This window comes from Macaca nemestrina, chromosome 8 (assembly GCF_043159975.1).
Source record: "Macaca nemestrina isolate mMacNem1 chromosome 8, mMacNem.hap1, whole genome shotgun sequence".
Classification (NCBI taxonomy): domain Eukaryota; kingdom Metazoa; phylum Chordata; class Mammalia; order Primates; family Cercopithecidae; genus Macaca; species Macaca nemestrina.
Window position 1 is genome coordinate 29,220,366 of NC_092132.1, and position 25,180 is coordinate 29,245,545.

At 37.6% G+C, this 25,180-nt stretch overlaps 1 long non-coding RNA gene across 1 annotated transcript; it reads right to left on the minus strand.

Moving 5' to 3' along the window:
• Nucleotides 1-21,436: 21,436 nt before the first annotated feature.
• LOC105475952 (uncharacterized) lies at nt 21,437-24,539 on the minus strand. Its single transcript, XR_983731.2, has 3 exons — nt 24,094-24,539; nt 23,291-23,380; nt 21,437-21,665 (listed from the first exon to the last, which is right to left on the minus strand). It is a non-coding gene; the product is annotated as an uncharacterized lncRNA (long non-coding RNA).
• Nucleotides 24,540-25,180: the final 641 nt, after the last annotated feature.

Here is a 25,180-nt window from a genome sequence, read left to right on the forward strand (position 1 = left end):
AATTCAGATCATTTAGCTTTAGAAAGGGAAGCATGCAAGAGCTCAGAAATAAAAGAACCACATGATTCTGTCCAGTAAAACAAAAATAAATAGAAATGCAGGGAGATGATCTAGCCAAAGGTTTCAACCTTTGAGGAGGGGTTGGACATGTGTTTCACCTTCCTGTTAAATATGAGTCCTAAACTGGAAGGCATTAACCTGTTTTTGTGGTTGTAGAAAAAAAATCAATAAAATATTCAATGTTTCTCATTATTCTAGCTCTGAGTTGCATTGAATCCTGATGGAGTAGTGAGGAATAAACTTACTTTTTCCTTGTTATTAACCTACCGATGCTCTTGCTGGCCATGATGAGGGAGGGGGCCTGGGAGGAGTTTATAATGAAGGCTTAGAAAGCCATGGCATACAATACTGTCTCTCTCCCTGGCTGGTGTAGCAGACGGAAGTCTTTCATTTTATGTGAGTCGCTTCTGACTAGTGCGATTTATCCAACAACATGAAGAGTATTTCTTTCTGATATTATCATAAATAATTTAAATTAATAATGCTATACAGATCTTGGGAAAATATGGCAAACAGAAATTAGGAGTAGCCATTTTCTGAACTCTCCTGTAAATGCCAAGCTATTCTCAAGATGCTAAAACCAATGCAGCATCCAGTGCCGCATACAATTAGTTTTCATTATTCTATCCTTCGTACTTCTTGCATTTTCTGAGCATTGTATATCTCTGCATTTTCTAATATTTTTGCCGGGAAAGAAAACAAATTGAGATGTTCTGTTTGAACTTTGCACATAAACCCAAATCCTCAAATATCATGTCGTCTTATTCTTAATCAAAATAAAACTCTAGGAGTAATTGATGGGAACAACATGCAAGCTAATGGAATGTTAGAAAAGTTTGTTCTGTAAGCTTGGGCTGGTTCTGTTAGCCTCAGGGTAGAAGGAGCCTATTCCGGAATAAAAAGGCATGCAGCCATACAGATTCCTGGTACTGATGTCCAAAACCAAACTGAATGCATAATGACAACAGTTTGCTTCTTTGGATGAGCTAAAACGGCTTTCTAAACATTGGGCAAATTTCCTTGGTTGAGTAGGAAGAATTCAACTTGGGAGAACTCCACCAATCAGTTGGTCAACCTGTATATGTTGAGAGCCTACAATGCATTTTTTATGCTGTTCTCAGGGGTGTTGGAGGTTCTCCAAGGAGAATATCATGATGCTGCTCAAAATAATTTACAAACTATTTAGGAAAACTCAGCAAACATCCGTGAAAAGTTAGAGAATAATGAAATGCTGATGTATGCTACTGACTTTAAGTGTAATAGGAATTCTTAGAAGGGTAGGGTCAATGTATATAGAAAGAGCTGGGAAAGGTTTCTTAGAAGAGATTTGAGCCGAGGTTTTAAGAATGAGGGATAAAGGAAGAAAGAAATCACAGGCCAAGTAAACAGTATGCATTGCCATTGGACCACAATGCACATGGCAGAAAGAGACAAATGAAGTGCATGGCAGGAAGGAGTCAAAATAAGGATGGAAACATAGGGTGGAATCAGACTATTTGGATTAAACGCAGCAAGAGGGAGAAAGCTGATGAAAGATTTTGAGCTGAGGAGTGGCCTGATGGAAGCTGCAATTTACTATATATATATATATGTATACACACACACACACACACACACACACACACATTAGCAATTGTGCTTAGATGCATCCCATGACGAAGTTAACTTGAGGTTGGCCTTTTAAAAACTTCTTTTTTTCTTTGTTTTTTTTTGTTTTTGTTTTTTTTTTTTTTGAGATGGAGTCTCGCTCTGTCACCCAAGCTGGAGAGCAGGGGCCCAATCTTGGCTTACTGCAACCTCTACTTCCCACGTTCAAGTGATTCTCCTGTCTTAGCCTCCTGAGTAGCTGGGACTACAGGCACCTGCCACCATGCCCTGCTAAGTTTTGTATTTTTAATACAGACGGGGTTTCACTATGTTGGCCAGGCTGGTCTCGAACTTCTGACCTCAGGTGATCCACCCACCTCGGCCTCCCGAAGTGCTGGGATTACAGAGGTAAGCCACAGCACTCAGACTAAAAGCTTCTTTAAAAAATAAGGAAACTACCCTTTCCCTAAAAGTAAGTGAACTAGTGTGAAGGGGTTAGCATTTATATATTTCAACTTGATCATCAAAGCCGTAGTTACTCAAGCATCAGAAAAACATCATAGGCATTAGTGTCAAAAGCTTTGCATAGCATGGGTCTAGTTTTGATCTCTGGATCTGCACTTCATATATGTTTGGCTTTGGCCCTGTAACATAACTTGTGTAAGCTGCAGGTTCCTCACTAGTTGTGGTAGGTAGAATTTTAAGATTACCCTCAATGATTCTCATCCTCATATAATTCCTTCCCATCGAGTGTAAGCAGAACCTATGAATAGGATGAGGTCTCACTCTCATGATTATGTTACATTATCTGGCAAAGGGGATTTTGCAGATGTATTTAAGGTTACCAGTCAGTTGACCTCAAGTTAATCAAAAGAAAAATATGTAGATAGGCCTAACCTAATCACATAAACTTTAAAAATGTGGAGCTAGAGGTCAGAGACAGACAAATCAAGAAGATTTAAAGTGTGAGAGAGATTCTTCTGCTGGACTTCAACAATTTGGCTTCTGGGTTGTACAGCTTCAAAAACAAGCATAGAAGAGGACCTTGAGCCTCCGGTGAGACCACAGCTCAGATTGACGCCTTGATTGCAGCCCCATGAGACACTTAGGAGAGAACTCAGTTGATACTGTGCCCAGCATTCTGACCTACAGAATAGATGTTGTTTTAAGCTATTGAGTTTGTTGCAATTTGTTCCACATCAATGGTACGCCAATGCACTGTCAAACACAGATGAGGAAGATACTTCAGTCATCTTGAGAAAATTGAATGAAATAATATAAATACCGAAGCAAAATGCTTAACAATGTGACTGGTAGTAAATGTACAATAAATATTAGCTATTGTAATACTTGTTTTTATTATGTATTTAGAAATAGCAATAGGATTATTAGAAATAGATTCTAAACTTTGTTCTCTTAAAAGAATGAGTCCTGGTCAGTATGTAGATAGTGATAACAGTGTTTCTGGACTCCCTGAGTACATCTGCTGGTCAGATCAATCAACCGCTTTGCCTATTCACATTAGGAAACTGTTACATTATTCCAGTTGGCAATCTGTAGCTGATTGTTGTGGTTGGAGCAATAGAGCACAGTCCTGAATGCATTAAAATCACACATCCCTAGCCCTAATGCATTTGGCATCATCAAGAATCAATCTCTACAAGTAGGCATTAATACAGGTTGTTAATATACAACATTAGCAGTCCTACAAGTCAAATGACATTTACAGGAATAATATTCATGAACTAAGGAGTGAAATTTAAAATAGTTAGCAATCGCTGTAATATAGGCACTGCAGACAGCCCGTATGACTATCCTGCAAAACTGAATCTTAACTCTGCATTCATTGCAGAATCTTAATATGTTCATTCAGCATTCAATGATAATGAGTCTCCATTTTGGGTTAGCTATATGATGGATGATGGGTGCTCAAGATTGACTTCTGCCACCAAGGAGCTCACAGTCTATTAGAAGAGAGAGAAAGAAAAGGAAGCCACTGATGACAATGCAGTGATGGAAGTACTTCAGTAGAAGCACATGCTGGAAGCTTCAGGTTCTGACAGCAAAGATACAAAAAAGGGGCCCCTTAGCTGTCTCAGCTGAAATAAAAAAATAAAGTGCTGCTTGGAGCTTGAATTCAGTCTTGAGACTAGCTAAGTGGGAATTACTCAGACTTTGTTGGAGGGGCAGGTATTTCAGGCAGAGGAGACAGCCTGAGTCAAGTTGGCAAGAATGAGAAGGGTATATTTGCAAAACTTTGTATAGAAGGGTTGGAGTGGAAAGGATGTTGAGGCTAGATTATGAAGGGACACATTAAAAAGTTCGTCTTTATCTGATGGCATGAGATCATTTTAAATATGGTTCAGACCAATTAAAGTTTTTGTTTTCCAAAACAAATGTAACAGTATTGTGGATAGTGCATGATAGTTTAGCGGCAGGCAAAATCGAAAGCAGGAATGCCAGTTAAAATGGCATTGTGGTAATACAGGAAAAGCAATGATGACTTGAATCAAGGAAATTCTGGTGGGAATGTAAACAAGAGGATAATTTAAAGAATTACTTAGAAGTAGAATCAAATGGAGTTAGTAATTGATTAGATGTAGGGGTAGGAGGCATGCAGAAAATTAGGATGACTTTCACATTTTGGGGTTGGTTGACTGTGTAGATGATTGTGCTATTTACTGAGGTAGATAATTCAGAAAAAGAAAGATAATGAGGATAGGCATGCCATGTTTTAGGTGCCGATGAGAAAGCCAGATGGAGGAATTCATGAAACAATTTTAAAAATTGGTTTGGAATACAAATGGAGTCAAGGGTATACATTCAGGAGTGCAGCAGACATTTGGTAATGGCCTACCCAGCATCAATTTCCTCTTCTTTCTTAATAACAATAGTCAGATTTTATTTCAGGTGGCCATCCTTTCCCCATCCAGTCCATGTCTTTGGAGGAAGCTGACTGTACTCCAAGGTCTAGGAGTGTGACCTGATTAGCCTAAACCAATCTGGCACATTTCCCAAAGGTGGCTCTTCCTACCACCTTCCTTCCTTCCTTCCTTCCTTCCTTCCTTCCTTCCTTCCTTCCTTCCTTCCTTCCTTCCTTCCTTCCTTCCTTCCTCTCTCTCTCAGATATTTATATCTATATATCTATATATAGATAAATATATAAGATACATATAAGAATATATGTATATATACATACATATGTATGAATATGCTTGTGTGTGTGTGTGTATATATGTGTGTGTGTGTATATATATATTCTTTTGTTCTGTCATTCCTCTTTCTTTCCGTTCTTCTATTTACAATCTATGGTGTCGTAACTAGTATAGGGTATTGTTAAATACTGTGAAGGGCCAGATATTGTATCTTACTTCAAAATTAATAAGCTTTTTGTCACAATTTCAAGGATCGTGGATGCTGATAGAAGACATGAAACTCCTGGGTCCAAATGAAGGGTAGTTAATTACTCACAGCAATAGCAGTAGCCGGAGTATCATCATGGGGTAACTTAAAGCATGCCAGATGGCAGCTATACAGTCAGTGGGTTGCATCTCAGGAGTGGAAACCTGAGCTTAGGGAGCCTAAATCTTTTACAATGGACAATAAACATGGCTGCCTTTGTTCAGGAGGGGGACATTATATCTTCTAAGCCTATAGGGAAATGTGCTCTTTTATGGAGAAGGAGACACTGTAGCTACCTTCCAAGCTGGTCACCATTAAAAGGATGATTTTATACAAAGGGAAGTTAGTACCTCTCTTCATAAGACATGAAAGATTATGAGAGGCTTATGGAGAATATCCTCTCAACAAGAACCCTCAGTGTTCAGCTGATATCACTCAGGTTGAGTATATAGAGTATATACAAAGTTTCGGAATGAAAACTGCAGAGCCAGTAGCATTTTAGAGGTAGATAGAAGAAGAGAAGCCTATTGGAAATGGTGAGAGGTGGCAGCCAGAGAAGAAGGAGGAAAATCAGAAACCAGAGGAACGTTTTGTGAAGAACTAATGACCATTAGTGTTAAACACTCCAGAGAGGACAAATGAGGCATGTCAGTGGCTTTAGCAATTAGAAAACGAGCCCAGCAAGTCAGGATGGAGTCCAAATTGCCATGAGAAGAGATACTTCTTCCAAGCAGGTTGGCCCAATGAGTGGGAGACACTGTAACAGGCGCATTAGAGGAAAGATGACGAAGTAGAGGTGAGTTTCTTTTTCAGGGGGTTCCTTTCTCTTTGTGAAAGAAAACACATCATGGCACTATGTAGACAGGTTTCAAAGTGCCATCTGTGTGGATGCATACACAACACTCAGTCAAGGTAAACGTATGATTCATACTCCTCAGCATTCAGGTACAGGAGGACATTGTGAGGCAGAATGCCAAAACCTTTCTTTAGCATTTGGATACGGTGCAGGTTGTGGAGAAGGCATGGGCTGTGAAGTTAAGCTGACTTGTATTCAGAAACAGACTCTATAATTTACCTGCTCTGGGATCCTTAGCCTGAACCTAGATTTCTTCATCTTTAAAATAGAGCTAATACAAAATGAATTTGGGGGTTGTTAAGATCGTATGAAGCACCTAGCAGAGGGCCTGCCACGTTAGTGGTAATTATTTTTAAAAAGTGGAACCTGTTAAACCACTTTGAGGGCAAGAACTAAGACCTCAATGGAATTATTATATTAACCGCTGCAGAAGCAGTAGTGATAGTTTGGGACTTGAGATTGAACTCATGTACTGCCGTTTCCCCTAGGCAGTATATAAGGGAAGGAAATAATATCCTTAATACTGGTCTCATATATATCATCGCCACTCCCAGGCCTACTAGTCAGTGATTTTAGCTTTGATTTTTACACCAAAACTATTATTTCATGTTTTAAATTCATTAGCCAAACTGTGTATTCTTTATTCACCTTAGATAAATCATCCTTTGCTCAGAGAAGACATTTGCGGCTATAGTATCAGAAGTATAAGAGTAATGTGCGGCATGCTGGTTTTATATATTCCCCAAATGCTTTTTCTTAATTTTTTTATTTTAGAGAGGCTGGTGGGAGGATTAGGAGGCAAATTGACAGTTTAGAGGCCTATGTAGGCACTGAATTCATTTTTTACTGTTTAACATATAAAAGTGATCATATTAAATTGAAACTAAATGCATTGTTATGGGCATTTATGACATCTCATTTAAAGAATTGCAGCGAATCCTTCAGAGAACACTGATTTACAACCACCAGCTTTTTTCATGAATGCAACCTTCAGCATGGTACTTGCTTAGCAACTAATTGAGGCAAAAAGATAAATAGGAAGCTTTTACATTTTTAATTTAAAAGCTTCCAAATATAATTGTTGTTATTGCACTATCAAAGTATGGTGCAGCAGTCTGCATTTGAAACCTCTTAATCTCGTTGTCATAATTAAGTTTGTAAATAAAAAGGCCTATACTGGGAGTAGGAGATACATTATTTCATTATTTGTTGCTTTTTCTTAACATAAGTATGGTGCTGGTTGTCTTTGCAATTAAGTCATATTTTGGTGTGATTTCTCTCTAAAATGAATGATTAGTTATATCAATCATTTTGTCCAAATATTATTTAGACTTTTAAAAGTTCAATTTTAAACAATCTTACCAGCTATAATTTAAAATCTCTGTATTTCTGCCTTATAATTTTTAAGGAAGATAGAATCAGAATTTGGATGGTCTTGAATTGTACTGAGTTAATTGTGGGTGTTCTTTTACTCATCAACGTAGATGCAGCATCTTCCTTCCCTCTACTATTTTTAAGAGAGGAAGCATGATTTGGTTATTGACAGTCATAATGTCTTCAAAGCCTGGCTGCTTCCTCAGAATATATGTGACCTTGAGTCTATCCCTTAGACTTTGAGTTTTGAGAGGTAGACATGGTTCTACATCTACCTAAAAGAAATGCTACGAGTAATACACAAAAGAGAAGAAGCAGGATGAACACCTAACTCAAAACTTCCATCTTACAGTAGAGCAAACTGGCATCCAGAGGTTGAATAATCTATGCCCATGCTTAGGGAAGAAACGAGATTTACTGATGTTTTTGGGCTCCAAGTCCGGTGCAAATGGAACTATATAAAAGATATGTATGGAATGTCTAAGGTTATTCTGAAACTATGAATATAATTCCATATTCATAATTTTCAAAATGAAGCATCTGTTTGAAAAAAAAATGGGAGAGCAAATCACATAGAATTTTTATCATCTTCTTTGCTCCAACATTGGGTGCTTAGAAATCTTGAGTTTTCAATTCGTTCTTCATTTTGGACGTTTGTTGTCAATTAGAATTCATCTATGGTGTATAAAGGGACAAATAATGAAGTGTTTAATAAACCAATAGCCAGTGCAATTAAATCAGAATGACGTCTTTATTGAGTTCTTAAAAATCCCATTAACATGATTGAAGTTTTAAATGATCTTCTTAAAACTTAGTTCATTTCCTAATTACTATGGCTGTTTTTGACAAAGATGAAATGTCCTCACGTCTCCCCAGAACAAATACGGCAAAAATCTTTTAAGGTTGATCAAGAGTTGATGAGGTAGCATGCCCCAGATTCCAGGACAACTCTTTCCTGATGACTGAGGTTGATATAATCTTCTTGAGAAAACCAAAACCTCAACATGGCTGCATTTATAGTACCCATGTTGTCTGTACTATTTTGGAATAACTTATTATAACAGTGAATGGGCAATAGAAACTTAAATATTAAGCGATATTTAAATGAGAACATAAATATAGCTATGCATTATTCAGCACCAAGATAAGCTGATATTCAGATCAGACAGAAGGTCACTGCCCCTTGGTGATAGTCCTCTCAAACTCAGGCAGTATCATTTCTTTATAATGAAGTCAACTCTTTGGAGAAGCAATTTGCATCCTGGATAGGGAAAAGGAACACATCTCCGTTTTCAGCATAAGCACATTATGCTGGTTTGATCTCTTCCAATGTGCAATGTGATGATTAAACATGCTGCCTCCAGATATGCATATTCAGAGTTGGCTTTTTCTGGGAATTCCCTTCACCAAGGAGACCACAAAGGTATCTCCTAATAGACTCCAAAATCACAACCCCTCCACTGTGCTAGTGGAAATAGATCAGAGGGTTTGTTCTTCTTATCTGACCTCTCACATTCTTCTGTGCCCTCGCTTGACTGGGAGTACGAGCCCTAATCAAAATTAACAGCCCGTCTTGAAGTTGGGCATGTTAATACTATTAAGCAGAGGTGGGAACCCAGGAGGTAAAATCTTCATGGCTCGATGCTCACACAGTTTTCAACCAGTTTCTGAACATAACCCAGTTGTGCAATAGTTCCTCCCAGCTCGGACTGAGTGCCACACATTTGTTTGCAGTTCTCTATGCCCTACTTTATAACAATGCTAGCTGGAATGATTGAGGTGATTATTGCCAAAGTCTTTGTGACTTTTGTAGTTAGATTACCTTTAAGACATGGAATATTATTCTTCCTGTAGAGAGCTTAGATGGATGGGTTAAAAAAAATAAATTATAGGCTACAAAACGTTTTCACTATAGTATAATGTCCTCAGTGAATTTGAATATTATAGCACATTAAATAGCACCCCTAAAAATCGGAATACTTCCAGAAATCTCCAAAAGATATTGGTATTGTATGACCAGTCTCACGTTTTTGAAGTTGCTTTTTCTCTCTCTTCCCTCCTACTAGAGCAATTATGTGAGTTGCTTGTCTCCAGAGGTAATATGAGAGGTGAATCGCTTCTTCTTCTTTTTCTCTCTAACACAGGTGATGAACCTTTTGCCAACTGCCAATGCTATAAAGCCCAAAACTTTGGGGAATTTTCCAGTCTGACAGTTACATGTAGTATCGCTTTCCCTTAATTTGAATATTGATTGAAAAAATAAGAACAGTAGATCAATAAGAGCTTATGTTTATAAAGCATTTTTTTCCAGTTGAAAAAAATTAGCATCTTTAAAAAATCTCACAATAAATAATCCTGAGGAGTAGGTTTATTCATTTATTTATCAATGAATATTTACTTATTGAGCCACTGAGCCAGAAGGTGCTGGAGTACTTATGGTCTGGTTGGGGAGAATGACACTAATCAAATAATTACACAAAAAATAACATTACAAACTGTGACTGGAAGTGTGAAAGAAAATTGCACATCATATAGTAAGGAGAATCACATACAATCTGGGAAAAAGATATCAAGGAAGAAAGAGAATTAAAGATTCAAAGAGATTAAATATTGGGTACAACGTCATCATGAACTCCTCTCATTGATTCAAACTGGACTTTCCAAATATGAAGAGGGTACTGGTCCATTTTTACATTGCTGTAAAGAAATACTCAAGGCTGGCTAATTTATAAAGAAGAGAAGTTTAATTGGTTCACAGTTCTGCAGACTATACAAGCATGGCACAAGTATCTGCTTGGCTTCTGGTGAGGGCCTCAAGAGCTTACAATGATGGTGGAAGGTGAAGTGGGAGCAGGCACATCACGTGGTGCGAGCAGGAGCAAGAGAGAGAGGAGGCAGGTGCTACTCTCTTTTAAACAACCAGATCTCATGTCAACTCAGAGCAAGAACTCACTCATCACCAAGGGGATGGTGCTAAGCTGTTCATGAGGATCCATCCCCATGATCCAAACACCTCCCACCAGGCCCCATCTCCAACAATGGGGGTTATATTTTAACATGAGATTTGAAGGGCACAAATATTCAAACCATATCAAAGAGCAAACAGAGAATACAACATTATGATGGAGTTTCTTTCTTTTATGGTGGCACAGTTATGCGTTGCTGAACAATGGAGATATATTCTGAGGAATGCACTTTTAGGTGATTTTGTCATTGTGTGACCATCATAGAGTGTACTTACACAAACCTAGATGGTATAGCCTACGATACACCTAGGGTATATGCTATAGCCTATTGCTCTTAAGCTACAAACCTGTACAGCATGTTACTATACTGAACACTGTAGGCAAATGTAGCATAATGGTATTTGTGTGTCTAAATATATCTAAACATCAAAAAGGTACCATAAAAATATGGCATAAAATGGTCCACTCATATAGGGTACTTACCATGAATGGAGCTTGCAGGACTGAAAGTTGCTCTGGGTGAGTCGGTGGGTGGTGAGTGGATGTGAAGGCCTATAACTTTACTGTACGCTCTTGTGGAGTTTATACACACTATACACTTAGACTACACTAAATTTATTAAAAAAGCATTTTTCTTTCTTTAATAATAAATTAGCCTTAGTTACTACAACTTTTACATGTTTAAAACATTTTTGACTTTTTTGTAATAACAGCTTAAAACACAAACACTTTGTAAAACGGTACAGAATTTTCTTTCTTTATATTCTTATCCTGTCATCATTTGTCATTAATTTTTTTTTAACTTTAACACTTTTTTTGTTAAAAATGAAGACACAAACACATGCATTAGTCTAGGAATACACAGGTCAGAGCCATCACTATGATTGTCTTCGACCTCCACCCTTGTCCCACTGGGAGGTCTTCAAAAGTAATAGCATGCGTGGAATGGTCATCTTCCAGAATAACAATGCTTTCTTCTGGAATACCTCATGAAGGACCTGCCTGAGGCTGTTTTACAGTTAACTTTTTAAATATAAATTGAGGCCGGCCGCAGTGGCTCATGTCTGTAATCCTAGCACTATGGGAGGCCGAGGCAGGTAGATCACCTGAGGGCAGGAGTTCGAGACCAGCCTGGCCAACATTATGAAACCCTGTCTCTACTAAAAAATACAAAAATTAGCTGGGCATGTTGGTGGGGATCTGTAATCCCAGCTACTCGGAAGACTGAGGCAGGAGAATCACTTGAACCAAGGTGGTGGAGGTTGCAGTGAGCTGAGATGGTGCCACTGCACTCCAGCCTGTGCGACTGGAGCGAGACTCCATCTCAAATATATATACTCTATATATACTCTCTCTACATATAATATATTACTCTAAAAGAATGATACAAAGTATACTGTAGTAAATACATAAGCCACTCACATAGTTGCTTATTATTATTATCAATGTTATGTACCCTACATAATTTATGTGCTATACTTTTATATGACTGACAGCATAGTAGGTTTGTTTACACCAGCATTACTGCAAGTGTATGAGTAATGCATTGCACTACTATGTTATAATAGTAATGATATCACTAAGCAATAAGATTTTTTCTGCGCCATTATCATCTTATAGGACAACTGTCGTATATGCAGTCCATCATTGTCAGAAATGTCATTATGCAGTTTATAGCTGTATTTTTAATTGGTACAAATTAATTTTCTAATTGGTTCAAATTAGTAAATAAAAATAGAATAGTCATTCACAAAGTGATTGATAATGATAAATTTGTTGTAATGAAATTGTATCTCCAAACTTTCTTTAGAAACTCAGAATACTACCGTTGGTCTATTTCAGAGAGGCACTTTCATGTGGATTGTGATATCAGTGGAATTCTTAAGGCATGGTGAAGTATCTTGGGGGAGGGCATCTTAGTCCAATTTTTCTGCTACAAGAGAATATCTGACACTGAATAATTTATACTTACAGAAATTTATTGACCCGGAGTTCTTCAAACTGGAAATTACAAGATTGAGGGGCATCTGTCAAGGGCCTTCTTGCTGTGTCATCTCATGGTGGGTGGAAAAAGGGCAAGAGACAGAAAGAAGGGGCCAAACTCATTTTCTTAAAAGGGCACGAATCCCATCCTGAGGATGGAGCTCTCATGGCTTCATTACCTTTTAAATATCTGGTCTCTTAATACTGTTACAATTAAATTAAATTTCAACATGAGTTATGGAAGAGACAAACATTCAGATCACAGCAGAAGGTAATGAAATATGTAATTACACATTTAGTAATAGTGCCATTGTAGAAATTTTTCAGATAAGCACTGTTTTTGTGTTTAGATTAGCTTCAAAATACATACTGCAAATTACAGAATACAGAAGAATCTCATAGTGGATTTGCAAGTAAAATCTGAGAACTTAAAATTGTTTGACAATGGAAGACCAATAGCCTATACAGTTGGATGATTTATTATCTTGATATTGGCAGCCAAGAGCTGTAGAGTGTGTGTGTGTGTGTGTGTGTGTGTGTGTGTGTGTGTGTATGGTGTGTATGTGTGTTTATGTTGAAGTAATTTTTGTCTGAAGCAGAAAGAGTCTAAAGAGCAGGGTATGAACCTGGCAGATGGTATCTAAATCCTAGTCTCAGTGCTACTGCCTCTGTGAACCTGGGGAAGTTTATGTCTACCTTATGTGGTTATTATAGTTATTAAATGATAGATGTATAACAAACTTAGTTTACTCTTTTTCTATGATTTAAATATTAGAGGAGATGGTATTTCTTTAGTAACATATTAGTTTTGTAATAATGTATTATACATTTAACATTCATTTATTTATCTAAACTACTTTTCACCAAGTCATTGGCTGAACAGCCCTGGGACAAATGAGTTGTACAAAATCACTACCAGGTGTGGCTTTCTTCTGCTAGGCAAGATTTTAGGAACACAGTGGTGTGCCAAGATGGACATGAAAAAGTTGTGGAGGTATGACTTTTGTTCAAGATTTTTGTTCTACCCTCAGAAGTCCTCAAGCCGTAAGAAAGTAGTTATGTCTTACCTGACGCTTTTCCCCTCTTCCCAAGAGAGAATAGGAGTCTATAGAAAAATCATTTGAGACTTGGAAGGGTATTCTCTGTCTTTTTTTTTTTTTTTTGAAATGGAGTCTTGCTCTGTTGCCCAGGCTGGAGTGCAGTGGCTGATCTCGGCTCACTGGAACGTCTGCCTCCTGGGCTCAGGTGATCATCCCACCTCAGCCTCCTGAGTAGCTGATGCTACAGGCGTGTGCCACTTGTATTTTTAGTAGAGATGGGGTTTCACTATGTTGGCCAGGCTGGTCTCAAACTCGTGACCTCAGGTGATCCACTGGCCCCAGCCTCCCAAAGTCCTGGGAATACAGGCATGAGCCACTGCGCCCAGCCGGAAGGGTATTCTTATAAAGAGCTAGGTGATAAGGGTCATATCTAATTTAAATCTATTTTCTTCCACTAGATCTCCTATTCACCTCAATGAGCTTTGTGTCCATTACTGGATCTGCCTCATTTTGTATAAATTGACTGATTACACATTTCACTCAAACCCAAGAAGTCACATCTCCATCAGTGCTTCCTGTCCAAGGAACTGGATCGTGGGGCCATCTTCATCTTGTATTCTAATCTGTTAGAATTCCCTTGTTGCCTGATTTTCCCTGATTGATGATGCTTAGCTTGTGGGCTTTAACCCCTGAGTTCAAATGAAGTAATCGAAAGGGCTTTGGGTTTAGAGCTAGAAGACAGTTTCATCAGAAGTTGCGAGCAAATAATTTTACCTCTCTGAGTCTTGTTTCTTTCATTTCTAACACAAAGGTAATTTTATGTACCTCGTAAGATTGCCTTGAAGATTAAATGACTTAAAGTTTGTGCAAGGGTTTGCAGCATGGCAGACAGCCTCAAGCATTTAATTGAATTTCAGTCTTAAGTGACCTCCCAATATACAGACAGACTTTCCCAGACTGACTCTTCTACTCTGTATTTTATCATCTTATTAACATTTGTATTACTCTTTAAAATCATCATCTTCAAATAACCCTTATTAAATAATATTAAAACATAAGAAAAAATATTTTAAAAGTCAATCCAAATGTGGTTTTGCTGAAATTCTTTCTCATCTCCTTATACCTCTAATTGTTTTTTTCCGATCATAATGTCTTTTTTTAAATAGCATATTTTGAATGCCATAAATGTTCCATGGAGAAACTAGCCAATTAATTTTTACCATAACCTTTCCCTTGGTTTGTAATGGGAAATGCTGAGCTGTCAAGATTTTTAGCAGGAGATTATTCCTATATGAAAAATTCTTATTTAAAAAGTGGGGCTATTTACCAAGAATTTATACATTCACAAAAGAGTTGTCATCTTCAAAATAGCCACTTTAGAAAATTCTATCCTTTTTAAAAATTACATTGCTTTTAGATCTCCGGATTTTTTTTTCTTTTTAAAAAAATGTTTAAACAGCAGAAAGAAATCTTAATGTTTTATAGTCACATGGAAGTTTCTTTAAAACAAATGAATAAGTAAACAAGCAGTAGTATTCTGCCAAGCCATTTACAGCCATCAACAGTTTTTGTTGTGAATGATTTTGATTATTACAAAATATCAACTTTGCTTTCAAAATTTAATAATGGACAATATTGACAGAATCCAGAAGACCATGCAAGTCTTCTGTGTGACAGTACTGAAACAGACATTTTGAAACTATTCTGAACAACGTTATCATTAGTGGAGTAAGTGCCTGGTTTCCAAATTGGACTACACTGAAATGAACAGCACTCATGGGACTGTATAAATCACAGTATTCTTGTTCCTGAAAAAATTAATCACTCTATAGTTGCAGCTCAGATGACAATTGGTTTTCAGTTTGAATTTAAAAATCAGTAAATTATGTCATTGATTATATTAAATAATTACGTTCCATAGAGTTCTAAGGAATACATCAAGTCTTATTCTCGAGAGAGTGGTTGAAGGTGGAGACCAAGGTCTGATATTGGGCAGGGTCTTGAGTACTTTCCAATCAGAGTTCACCAAAGCATTACACTTTTTTCTATTTTACTTATGAGGCCCCAGTAAGATAATTTAAATATTATATAGAGTTTCATGACTTAAAGTGTTTGAAAATAAGTAAGTTTTACTGTTACTTCTTTAGAGAGATCCAAATGTCATTGATTGCCTGCATGAAAATCCCTATAGAGATCACTTTAAAATTGGTAGTTTATGCTTCATGTTGAAGACAAATCAAAATTATTTCACAGCCCAAAATAAATGCAATGTAAAAATGAAGATGAATCTCTATACATTTTTATTAACATCTCAGTGGGATAGGAGTCATCTCTTACTTGACTATAATTCAACTATTAATCACTGTTGACAGATTGGTAACCAAGTGGCAAATGCCACTGACTAAATACAAATAGTAATCATGGCTTTATGTTTGACACATAGTAGGAAATCTTTTAAGTTGAGATTCGCTCCCTATTATTGTGACAATATTGGCATATTTTTTAGTTTCTCATATGGTGTTTTGGTCTTGACTTTTCCCTTCCTTCCTTCCTTCCTTCCTTCCTTCCTTCCTTCCTTCCCTCCTTCCTCCATCCCTCGCTTCTGTCTTTCTCTCTCCTTCCTTCATTTCTTTCTTCCCTCCTTTCTTGCTTCTTTCGTTTTCTTTCTCTTTCTTTCTTTATCTTTCTTTCTTTTATATCTCTCTCTTTCTTTCTTTTTCTTTCCCTCTCTCCCGTCCTTCCGTCTCCCTTTCTTTCTTCTTTCCTTTTTTCCTTCCTTCCTTCCTTTTACTTTCTTTCCTTCCTTCCCCTTCCTTCTTTACTTCCTTCCTTCCTTTCTTTTTCTTTCTTTCTTTCCTTCCTTCCTCCCCCCTCCATTCTTCCCTCCCTTCTTCCTTCCTTTTTTCCTTCCTTCCTTCCCTCCCTCCCTCCTTTCTTTCTTTTCTTTCTCTTTCTTTCTTTCTTTTCTTTTTTCTTTTCTTTTCTTCTCTTTCCTTCCTTCCTTCCCTCTTTCTTCTTTTCTTGTCTCCTTCCTTCCTTCCTTTCTTCCTTCCTTCCTTTCTCTTTCCTTCTTTCCTTCCTCCCCCCTCCCTCCATTCCTCCCTCCCTCCCTCCTTCCTTTTTGCCTTCTTCCCTTCCCTTCTCCTTCCTTCCTTCCTTCCTTCCCTTTCTTTCTTTCTCTTTCTTTCTTTCTTTTCTCCTTTCTTCCTTCTCTCTCTTTCTTTTTTCTTTTATTTTTTCTTTCCTTCTTTCCTTCTTCTTTTTTCCTTCCTTCCTCCTCCTTCCATCCTTCTTTTCTTTTTCTTTCTTTCCTTCCTTCCTCTGCCCTCCCTCCATTCCTCTCTCCCTCCCTTCTTCCTTCCTTTTTTCCTTCCTTCCTTACCTCCTTCCCTTTCTTGCTTTCTTTCACTTTCGTGTTTTCTTCCTTTCTTTCTTTTTCTTTCTTTCCTTCCTTCCCCCTCCCTCCCTCCCTTCCTTCCCTTCCTTCCCTTCCTTCTCTTTCTTCTCTTTCTTTTCTTTTCTTTCTTTCTTTCTCTTTCTTTCTTTCTTTCTTTCTTTCTTTCTTTCTTTCTTTCTTTCTTTCTTTCTCTTTCTCTTCCTCATTTTTATTTTTGGTCATCTTTTTCAGAAAATAGAGAAACACCATCTTATAGCAATTGCTGCTACAATTTTTAGGCTACCAAATGCTGACCCTGTTGGACCATGGTCTTTGCCCAATCTACTTACAAGAAAACCTAACATAACAAGTTTGTTGCTGGACATAATGGCAGGAGTGTATTGATGTCTACAGCAAAGAGAAAGTCAGTGTTTGTTTGTTTAGTGTGGGTTTTATTGCCTCCAGAAATAGAAAGTTACTTGGTTATCGTCAGAATCCATCTTACACAAGTAGCTAGAGTTTAGTCTCTTCTCCCATGCCCCTCCCACCCCACTCCCTTCCTTGGTGAGTGAGTCTTATTAACTCTAACATGAAAGGTATAGAGGGAAATATGTATTCTTTTCCAGAAAGCAGTGGCTTAGAGAGTATTTTAGCTTAAGTGGAAAGAATGAAGGATTTGGAGAAAAAAGTATCTGGGTTAAAATCCTAACCAATTACCTTGCAGAGTTAGTGTGAGGCTTAAATACAACAAAAGACAGACAAAAATAAATGGCTGCTAATATTATCTTGTTAGGAAAAAAACATCCTTTAAGACTCAGGAGGATAACATAATACTAATATACATGAAATGTCTAAGTACATTGTGGTAGTATTTTTATGCATCTGCTTTTAAGTCAGGTATTTTAATGTCACATTAAAAAGCCTTTGACAAAGCCTATAATCCTCAGTCATTGTTTTAGTTAGTAGAAACATTTAGTTTTTCTTTTTTCTCTACTATTTTCTTTCATTCTTTCACGCATCTATTTTCTTCTGTGATTTGTATAGAGAGGATTTTTAGAAGGAGGAAGGAGGGTATAGTGGAGACTATGAAGGGCTAATGTCAGAGGAGTTTCTATAGTTTCTAACTGTAATTTTTTTTTCTTTCATCTTCTTTTTTTTTTTTTTTTTTTTTTTTTTAAGTCTCACTTTGCTGCCCAGGCTGGAGTGCAGTGGCGGGATCTTGGCTAACTGCAACCTTCACCTCCTGGGTTCAAGCGATTCTCCTGCCTCAGCCTCCTGAGTAGCTGGAATTGCAGGTGCGGGCCACCATGCCCAGCTAATTTTCTTATTTTTAGTTGAGATGGGGTTTTGCCATATTGGCCAGGCTGGTCTCGTACTACTGACCTCAAGTAATCTGCATGCTTTGGCCTCCCAAAGTGCTAGGATTACAGGCATGAGCCACTCTGCTGGGCCAATAATTTCATAACATTTTATAGTCCCCTTTTTGTTTAAACCAACAGATCAAGTTGCTTATGAAAATTCAACTGATAGCCACTCTCTTCCTAATTTGACAATTTCAAAAGTTTCCTAGCTTTAACTTTACCAGCCACTACATTTATCTACACAATGCAGATTTGAATGCACAATGTCATCTTGTTGGGCTTATTAATACAAATATAAATCCATTCATAAATAAATTATATTTGAACTTATACCCAATAAAAATATAGTCTTCTAAAAATTAATAATATAAGACACACTTCTAATATATTGTGTTTATCCGACTTTCTGAAGATAAAACTCAGTGCTGAAACAGAAAAACATTTCATCACCTTGAGTTGGTTGATTCTTTTCCCGATTCTGTGATGCTTCAATATTAAAGCTCATTTAATAAGTTCTGTTTGGACACTACGTTAACCCTCAGGCCACAGAGTATTGGCAAATAGTTGATTTCGTTTTTTCCCATTGGCATGGTTGTCTTTCACAGCAGCACTCCCTCCCTTTCTTTTGTTTAAATTGGCTGAAGTATTTCTTGCTTAAGGGATTTACCAGAATGTGGCCATACCTGGGAGTGAGCTAAAATCAGGATAAAGAACTGGGAATGGGAAGGCTATAAACTGACCACTGGGTGGGTAACATCATTCTTTCAACTCTTCAGAAAAACACATGCACACCATGAGCTCTGACTTTCAGAGGCGGAAAAATGAACGGAACATATGGTAAAGTTAAAAATTAATATTAATAAATGGAAAAGCTATTTCCCCAACAGACATTTCATTTTAAGATTGTCCTCCACTGGGATGATTTATTTGACTCTCTAATCTACTTGAAATGAGCAACAGGCTGAAAATTGTAAAGAACACTCAAAGCAGAAGCAAGAAAGCAATGACTACAGTATCTAAGAAGTATGTAGGTTCAAATTCTTGTTCAAAGTGTATTTACAGTTTGCTAAAGAGAACATTAGTTCGTTCTATTCTGACTCTCAGATTAAATAACATATAACAAAATGCTTAAAAATAGAAGACATCATTATCGTTTATTTATGCTTTTATTTGCAAACACATTAAACTGAGGAGAAAAGGGAAAAGGGAATCTAAGCTATGGAACAACTAGGGCAGCTCTGAATGTTTTATGAGTTTTATGAGAGACTGTGTCAAATGCAGCACTTTAAAATTCAATAATAAATACTATAACTGGACCAATTTAGACTTTTTTCTTTATCTACGTGATATCTCATAATGTTATGAATCTGAAAGCAAGTGGTGGAATGATTAATTTGGTGGTTGTTAAGATGTTTAATTTCAGCCTTCATTGAATCCCTCAAACATTCGCTCCCTCCCCTTCCTTCTACCTGTCTGCTTTTATATCATTATAAACAAAGATTTCAAACAAGGTAGACAATTGTCCTTTCATAACTTTTTTTGTTGTTGTTGTCTTAGGGTTTTCTATTTGATAATCTATTGGCTAGAAACTGAAACTGATTGATTGATGTGGCAATAAAAGTACAAAAGCAAGCAAGCTCTGGTCATTGCTCATTACACATAGTTGTGTAGGTGCACCACTGGTAATATATATTGGCCATAACCTTATGCTATCACTAATTTGTATTTCAATAAATGTGTTTATTTGCACCTAATATGCTATGCCAGCAGTACTCAAAGTATGGTCCAGGGACCCCTGGGAGTCTGCACAACTCTTTCAGGGTATCTGTGAGAATCTCCTTTTTCACTCTCATTCTCCCACAAGTAAACAATGAAGTTTTCCAGAGGCTACATGAAACTTAATGGTATCATCTTTCTGATGGCTAATGATATGTGTGCTTGTGGATTCTTGCCATTAAAATTTTTCTCAGTTTTAATTTTGAATATAGTTAGCATTGACAGTTATAACCTACATAAACAAAATCTCTTTTGAGATCCCCAACAATTTTAAACATGTAAAGGGGTTCTTAAATCAAACACTTTGAGAACTTCTGTGCTAGATAACACATTAGTTAAAAATAATACAGAGTAAGTAAGGTATAGGTTTTACCTAGGCTGCCTCTTTCTGCTTTTTGATATGATAGCCAAGGCAGGAAGAACTACTCTTAAGTATATCAAGTCTAGCCATCCATTCAGTTCATTCCTTATCATTTGGATTTGACTGCTGTGTTTATGGAGCCAAATTCTATCTGCACTCAGTATTTTAGAATCAGTGATTCTATATAAACTCAAATGCCTTATGAAGGGTTATGCCAAATTTGTATTTCTCAAGAACTGTGTACAAAATGTCAGCATCCACATGTGCATTTATGAGAATATGCTACTTGTCAGTGATGACAATTGGCCAGTTGGAGGTTACAAGATAAATACTCTTATTCCTTTAGCACATGCTCTGATGAAAAACAAACAAAGAAATCAAATAAATATATTGACTACCATTTAGCAATATGTTAGTGTAATATGACTATGAAATTTAAAAGGTATAATTTCAGAACAAAATATATTAAAAATAAAGCCCTAACAGTGGAGTTATATTTTTGATATTTTGATAGGAATTAGAGGTTTTTGCATTTGTTTGTTTGATACAGAGTCTCATTCTGTCACCTAGGCTGCAGTGCAATGGCACGATCTCGGCTCACTGCAACCTCGGCCTCCCTGATTCATGTGATTCCCCTGCCTTAGCCTCCAGAGTAGCTGGGATTACAGGCACCTGCCACCATGCCTGGCTAATTTTTGTATTTTAGTGAAGATCGGGTTTCACCATGTTGGCCAGGCTGGTCTTGAACTCCTGACCTCAAGTAATCTGCCTGCCTCGGCCCCCCAGAGTGCTGAGATTACAGGTGTGAGCCACTGCCTCTAGCCAGCCGCATTGGGAGTTTTTATGCATTTTATAATGAAACTTACATATTTCATTTAAGGGCTAGTTATATCTTGCCTTCCACCAGTGTTTATTGAGCATGGATGTGATGTGTATGCTAGGCTTTTTGAATACACCAACAAATAAGACATAGATTTTGCTCTCAGAGAGCTCACAGTTTGCAACACCAAATGTATAGTGACCTAGAAGCAGAGATTAGAAAGTATTTAACTCTTCAGCATCACTTAAGAAAGTTTCACAGAGAATGTATGGTAGATGTGGTGATGACAATGGTATTCCAGATATAGAGGGTTTCATACATGAAGACATAGATATGTCAAAACAATGGGTGTGTAATAGAAACATCAAGAAGCTATATGCTATGTAGGTAGTGACAGGAAATCGTTTAGAAATTTAGTTTGAGATGAGATTGTAAAAAGATTTGCTAGGCCATTTTAAGCAGTTTGAATTTTATTTAATCATTGGCAAGAACTGCACATTCAAGAGTCTGTGTGGGCCAGGCAAATAATGTGAGCAAAATATTATGTAAGCACTCTTCTTTGGTTTGGTTTTGTTTTCTACTTTTGAAACACGTAGCTTTCTTGGTCTTTATTATAATGCTGCACTGGAACCAGTATGAGAGCTGCCTGCTAGCATCTCTTCTCAATCTGGAGTTCAGTGATTTCATGTTGGTAGCTTCAAACCTGGCATGGTGAAAATAATTGCACCATAGAAATCAGCAAATGCAACACATCAGAGTTTCTTTCTTTTTTTGTTTTGTTTTGTTTTGTTTTGTTTATTGTTCTTTTGAGAGCCTGTTCACCAGTAAAACACTGCTTCCCCACTTGATAAATGTGCAGAGGAATATTTATCTACCATTCAAAAATTGAACAAGCAGCCTAGTACGTGGCAACTGACAACCTCAAATTTGAGAAAACCTCGTGGCCTAAAAGAAGACAGTTGCTATGCAGCTCTAATGTAGGTAGGAAAAGGGGCCCCATATTTTCAGACTATCTCAAGTTAATAAGAAAAGACATATCTATATATACTGAAGTAAAATCTCCTAATTTGTCAGTATTCGAAACTAATTTTACACTAATAGTAATAAATATCAATAAACTAAATTATAATCTGGTTATAAGCTAAATTATACTTTCATTGACCTCAGCAATGAGAAGTCATTGAAGATTTTTAAGCACAGTGAAATAAAATAAAAACAGCATTTTTATTTCAAAAAGCAGGTCTGGAGGATGTGTGGAGGACAGGTTGAAAATAACAAAGACTAACAGGAACCTCAATCATGAGGATGGTGGAGACCGATTCTACAGCATCAGTGACAATCAGCATGAGGACAGAGTTACAAATTTTATCTCTACATAAGCCAGTTACATTGCTGCTTTCCAGCAATGGCCTACACATTTCATCCTGGCAAGCTTTTCCCATGGGCACACTGGGGTTTAGTCAATAGAATGAACAGGGACCGGTTTTCTCATCTGCAAGAAAAACTTCCAGAGCATACACCCCCATGATGGAGGGTCAGTATGTTTATCTTTATAAAGAACAGTATCAATATTGATTCCATTGCTATACACCTTTGGAAATGGCAGAGCAGATGCTAGCATGAAAGATATTGCCTATATCAAGTTCATTGACATATTTGTTTTCCAGATTTAAACCCGGATATTGGCAGATGACTTTATCTGTGCCACATACCTGGTGGCTATATTCCAACAGAATGAAATATGTGAAATGAAACAAAAGTGCTTTTGAGTGCCTTGCAAAGTCAATGCAAATGGGACTTTGGCACGAATTTCCCTAGAAAGCCGCCCAAATTCCCCGTCGTTTCTTCCTTCCTTGCTGGTTTGGGTAAATAAAATATTTATGATTTGGTAATAAAATCTTCTAAATACTAAGCCCTTTCATATGTCCACAAGGTGTGGGAATCTTCAGAAGAACTGAAAGTACCAAGACTTAGTCAAAGCCCTTAAATAGGATTGTGCTCCTCTTGAGTTTCCTCTTGATGTTGCTCTCAGTCTCCAAGAGTCAAGGACAAATGCAGTCTTTTGTTTGGTTTTCCTTTGGGGAAAATATCTAGACTGCGTGCATGCAAAGAAGTTTTCCCTTTGAAATCATTTGATTTTTTTTTTTTTTTTTCAAATTCGTAATGAGTGAATTCTATTGACTACTTGGTCAATTTGATCAGCCATGTTGGTTTTTTAAACTGTAGAGGAAATAGCCGCTGCGTGTGTCACTGCTAATCTTGGCCCATTGCTGTGAATACTTGACGTGACCCTAACTCTTTCTCAGCTGAACACAAGGAGCATCATACCAACTGCAGGACGCCTCGTGCTTCTCTCAACCCCAGACTGCTCCAGCCTTTCAGGCTCTCAAGCATTTCTCTCTATGCCTCAGTTTTCTCCTGTGTAAAATGGGGACAATGGAGTAGTTATTGCATGATGTTGTGAGAATTAACTGAGAAAATGCGTGTAAAATGCCTAGTAGAGTGTTCAGACCTAGAAAATATTTGATAAATATTGATTATTATTACTAGTGCCATTGCCGTAGTTGTTGATGTTGTTTTTATTTAGATAAAATGTTCAAGAGCAAATGTTAGCCAACTTGGACACCACAGTCAAATGCTGAAGGGAAACAGAGACCTTGGCATTTTAGCGGGATTATCTGATAATATCTTTCCGTATCCCTTTCCTCGATCCCTGCTTGGTTCCCTACTACCTGCATCTCTTGGTGTTCACAAGTTCTTCATTTTGTGGAGACATTGGGGAATTGAATCTGGTACTGTGACTATTCCATTAGGCTACACTCTTGCTCTGGAACCCTCAAGACTGGGGGCCTTTACTTATAATATCCCTCATCTGATATTAGAACTGCTTACCACTTAATTAGCAGCATAACCCGCACCTAAACATGTCTCCTTTTTGCCTATAATTCTTATGTTATAACCTATCCCCGTCTCCTGATATTTTACTCAAGGTCATCTCCTTTGTGTGACTTTTAAACATCATCTGTGCTGGTATATGTATACCTATCACTGCTTCAGCCCTGGTATTTCCCCTAAATTCCTGCTCTGCCCCTCTCCATTTGCTAAGAAGCACTTATTCAGCCTTCACTTACAAGAGCCCTTCATTCAAGGCCAGCACCAGGGTTAAATGTATTCCCACGTCCCTGGGGATGACTTTCACTTCTACCTCTGATTTCACCAAGACAGGAGAAATAGCCTGGCTCTTTGAGTTTGTGTTACTATTCTCTCTCAAGGAACTTGAGCTGATTCTCTAGCTTCGAAGTGCTCTGCTTCCACCACAATTAGGTGTACGCCAATACAATTCTGGCTGTAACTACGCAGTGTTAGCATCAGACTTCAGAAGTTTAAAGGCTCAGTCCTCCTCAGGACTGCCCTCACTTCAGATTCATCTTAGGGGAGCACCTGCACTTCTGACTGGTTGTAAATTTGGGGTTGCCATGACCCCTTCACGGTCAATAATTCTAGCACTCTAAAACAAATTTACAGGATCCACCAAAAGCACTATACTTATGATTACAGTTTTAGTACAAAGGAAACACACAGGATGAGGTCTGGAAGGGTATGAGCCGCAGAGCTTCCATGCTCTCTCCATGGAGTCTCGGTACATCACCCTGTTCACACATCACAAAGCTCCTCTGAGCCTCAATATCCAGACTTTGTCTTGAGGCTTTATGACATAGACATGCTGAGTATATTGTTGGTCACATGCTTGAACTCAATCCCTAGCTCCTGTCTCTTCCCTGAGGGTCAGCTTGGCCCAAAGTTCTGACTTTCTAATCCTGTGTTTGGTCTTTCCGGTGACCAACCTTCATCTTGAAGCTATCTCAGGGCCACCAGGAATCACCTCATTAGCATAACAAAAACACCATCATGGCTCAGGAAATGCCAAGGGTTTTTAAGACTCTGCCAAGAACTAGGGACAAAGATATATTCTTTATTATACAAGAGAACTTTTACAATTTACTGTCTCCCCCTATGGATCCCAAGCAACAGCTTAATTTTCTTCCATCTTTAGGTAAGCTCTCAGTCCTAAAATGTTGTGGAAACTGTAGGGGAAAGTAATATCTTTGCAAGACTCATGGCTCAGGATCCTATAGTAAGGACAGGTTAATAAGAAAGTAACCTAGAAATGTATTTAATATAAGTTTACATGACACAGGATCCTTCAGAAATGAAGAT